We start from the raw sequence: 4,274 nt of genomic DNA, 5'->3' as shown, positions 1-4,274 counted from the left end.
AAACTGATATGCCTCAAGAACACAAATGTTTCTTAGATAATAGGTGCTAAATATTCTCCATTCTACTGTGGATGTAAACTTTTTAACCTTCTTGATTTGTATTGTAAAGTGCTTTCTAGACAGATTCTAACAACCCATACTCCTGCTAGCATTGTTTGAGAATGTCCATTTCACTATATCCTTCCCTACATTATGATCATTTTTCAACATTTTAACTAGTAAGATTGATATAACATTTGAAAGAAAGTTGTTTCCCTTGGCCTTTGAGTCACTGGCATTCTAGGTAAGAAAACACAAATCTAAAAACTAGGAAACATAATATTATTCTTGGTTCTGTTGTGGATTTTTCAATCTGGCCAAATATTTATGTTTTCCATTTAAAAAAAGAGATTAAAAAAAGGACTGTTAGCTCTCACTCTTCTTTCTCAAAATAGTAACATATAAAAAATAAGAAGAGAGCACTGACAAGATGGTACCACCGGTGCAGGTCTCTCCGCTCCTCAAGCTTGGCGGCTACTCTGCCCTGTTCCTCAGTGTGGCCTACAGAGAGAGCCAAGCGCTGCAATTACCTGAAACCCAGGCAGAAGAGGAGAGGAGGATAGCAGCTGAGGAGAAAACGAAGCAGGATGAGCTGAAACGCATTGAGAGAACTGGCAGGAACCCGAGAGGACGGCATATTAAAGTGAGCCTGCATTTCTCCGGAGCAATGTGGATGAGTAAAGCTTTCTGTGCTGTATGAAATAAATAAATAAATGAGCGAGCAGAGAAAGTCGATAAAGTTAAATATGCTAAATTGATAGTGAATACTAATTTGCTTATACCTTGGTTCAACATTTGTTGAGACCCATTAGATGCCAGCAGGTATAAGGAATCAGGACTAACTCCAGAGACCTCACCCGCGGGTGGGGGACGCAGACTAGCAATCAGGCGACAGTGCAGCGCCATGTGCCTTTATCCAAACCATCTGGGCCGCAAGTGTTTCAGAAGCAGCACTATTTGTGGATTTTTAGAAAGGTAAGACAATACATGTTACGTGTAACATGTAACACCTCCCAATAGAGCCTGAGGCAGCCTCCTATGCGCGAATACAGCAACATTTCTGTTGTAAAACAATGTTATAAATAGCCTCATGTCCGTTCTGGTCAGATTTTGCTGCCAATAAGTTTTGGCACCAGTTATAAAATAAACTTTTGGTTTTCAGAGCTTTTTGGATTTTGGAATTGCAGATAAGGGACTGTGGACTTGAAAAAATGGTGTCACATTCTAGGAGAGAGGTAAGAACAGAGTACTATGGAAATGTATGTGTATGGCACCCAACCCAGACTGGCAGGGGGCAGGAAGGTGAGTGGAGAGAAAATAGAGGTTGGCTCATAGGTGCCAATGAAATGCAAATATTTTATTGTATTATAGTTCCAGGGAGATTAGAGAGAAGTGGAGGAAGAGATGATTGTCTGATGAAGAACTCTGACAGACTGTTTTTGAGTTTTCTTACTTTACTGTTGTGTTACAAAGTTAACAATGAAAATATTATTGTCTGGTCTATTCAATTTGCTTACTGATAGATAAAAAAATATTGCAAACAACATGGGAAATAGCAGTACTTCATTTGAACACTCAGCTATTTCTTGCACATCTATGCTAGAGTTCAAGGTTTTTATATTTTCTCACACCGTTCTCTCTCTGGTCTCTCTGGCCTCAGACAGGCTGTATGCTACACCACCATACAGAAATGGTTATCTCACTCTCATGCCTGAAAACCTTTAAGAACTCCCCACTGCGGGGGGGGAAAAATCTATATTGCTGTCTCTCTCTCTCTCCATATATGCTGTAGAGACCAGGAATGGGTCATCAACTTACAAACAAACTTGAGTAGCAGCACAAATACAAGGAAGCTTTATGAGAGTGGCAAGCTTGGACAGAGGAGCAAATAGGACAAATGCCAAGCTCAGGAGAGATGTATGAAGCAACATGAGACAGGCCAGTCAAGAACTTAACTCTGAAGATGCTTCTTGGAACTGAAGTGTATGGAAAGCAGATCTAGAACTAGAATCCCTTTAATATGGGCCTAGAATATCTCAACGTGTGAAATATTTACATGTGAAGAGTCACTCTAAAGTTTGTTTTGCTTAATATTTTTAAGATTCTGCTTTTCCCAGCTTACTTGCACAAATTATTTGCACTATTTTTCAAGGCAGCCTTTCCTAAGTACATGCAAATTCAGGACCCGATCAAGTTATACATTAGTCAATCAAAAGTATCCATTGGGAATCTATTAAAAAAGTGACCAGCACATGAGAGAAATCTTGAAGGTAGTCATTAGAAAATAGAATCAGGGAAATTTGAACCAGTATGGTTTTACTATATTGTCTTATCATCTTATTGGATATAAAAAATATTTTTTAAAATCCTAGAAAACTATCAAATAGTTCAATAAGTAGACTACCTTTAAAATATTTAAAAGCTTAAGGGCATTCCTTAGTTTCCACACGGCAACGTATTTACAAATACAAAGTACAAAACATCATCTATTCATTTTGCCTAGCTGGGACAAAGGGCACTGAATATTAAAGCTTCAAAAATGGTCATTTGAATTGTATTATGACTATGCAAACCAGAGGAGCTTGGCTAAACATGAAAAATGCAAAATGCTTTTCATTTCTTGTTCCTTTACTCAAACTCTAAGATGAAGGCAAGGATAGAAAGAAAGGTATCTAATGTCTCTTTCCCATTTCCTTTTCATACACCCTAAAATATGATGGACCCTAATTCTGCTAGTGTAATGCCTCCCATCTCTGGATACAATATTTACCTAATTGGGAATTTATTTCAGTGACAATTAAAAAACAATCTCTTCCATATGGAACCTAATTTTCCTGAAATAAGGTTGACATAAACCTTTGATTGTGAGTATACTGGGGAGGGAGGGGGTAAGGAGGAATTAAATTCCTTCTTTGTGCAAACATAAGACTGCACTCCCTGAAATAATCTTATAATATTTGAAGACTGGTATAGCCCTGCAAGATAGGTTTTAAAGATTAGGAAAATAAGGCTCAGAGATGGAACTACTAGCCCACATGGAAGACACAGTTCATAGAAGGCCCAGTCAAAACCAGAATTCAGATCCTTGACTTCCTGCACAGTATGCTTTTATATCATATATGGTAGGAAATGCATTTTCTCAAATGCATTCATGCATTCCCTCATGCATTCATTCAAACAAATATTTATTAAGTAGTGATTTAGTCTTTATTTAGTAGTACCTACTGAATGTCAGACACTGCACAGGAGATATAGCAGTAAACAAGTGATATAATAATCCCTGACCTTATAGACTACATTTAGGCAAAGACAGAAAATAAACAAGAGAAATAAGTAAAACATATAATAACTTCATTGGTGGAAGTACTACGAAGAAAGATAAAGCAAGAAGGGAGCCAAGGCACAAAACAAAGGGAGACTGTAAGTTTAAATAGCTTGGTTAGAATAGCCACACTGGCAATGGCATTTGAACAAAGACTTAAAGGAGATGAGAGACTGGACATGTGGATATCCATCTGAAGAGCATTTGGGGAAGGGAAACAAGTGCAGAAGCCCTGAGTTGAGAGTGTGTTTAGCATATTCAAGGAACAGCAAGGAGAGCCGTGGCTGGAGCAAGGGGCAAGGCAGATAGTATAGGAGATTAGGCCACATTGTGTAGGACTTGTCTGGTTTTCATTCTAGGTGAGGTTGGAAGCCAGTGGAGAGTTTTCTTGTTTTCTTGCTTTTTTTTTTTTAAAGTTGAATCTTTTGTGGTTATACATCATTTCATAGTGGAGGGATTTTTTAAAATTTTATTTATTTATTTTTGGCTGCATTGGGTCTTCATTGCTGAGCGCAAGCTTTCTCTAGTTGCGGCGAGCAGGAGCTACTCTTCATTGCGGTGCATGGGCTTCTTATTGTGGAGGCTTCTCTTGTTGCGGAGCACAGGCTCTAGGTGCACAGGCTTCAGTAATTGCACCACGTGGGCCTTAGAGTGCACAGGTTTCTGTAGTTGCGGCGCTTGGGCTCAGTAGTTGTGGCACACGGGCTCTAGGGCATGTGGGCTTCAGTAGTTGTGGCGTGCGGGCTCAGTAGTTGTGGCACATGGACTTAGTTGCTCTGCGGCATGTGAGATCTTCCCGGACCAGGGATCGAACCTGTATCCCCTGCATTGGCAGGCAGATTCTTAACCACTGCACCACCAAGGAAGTCCCTGCCAGTGGAGAGTTTTGAGCAGGAGATTGACAGGATGTAAA

General features: G+C 39.5%; 1 pseudogene; it reads left to right on the top strand.

The window, feature by feature from the left end:
* Positions 1 to 469: 469 nt before the first annotated feature.
* LOC132350945 (ATP synthase subunit e, mitochondrial-like) lies at positions 470 to 686 on the top strand (annotated as a pseudogene).
* The last annotated feature ends 3,588 nt before the right edge of the window (positions 687 to 4,274 follow it).

The sequence above is a fragment of the Balaenoptera ricei genome, chromosome 1 (genome assembly GCF_028023285.1).
Source record: "Balaenoptera ricei isolate mBalRic1 chromosome 1, mBalRic1.hap2, whole genome shotgun sequence".
In the NCBI taxonomy this organism is placed as follows: domain Eukaryota; kingdom Metazoa; phylum Chordata; class Mammalia; order Artiodactyla; family Balaenopteridae; genus Balaenoptera; species Balaenoptera ricei.
The sequence above is the reverse complement of the archived record's forward strand: the minus strand, read 5'-3'. Positions and strand labels throughout refer to the sequence as shown.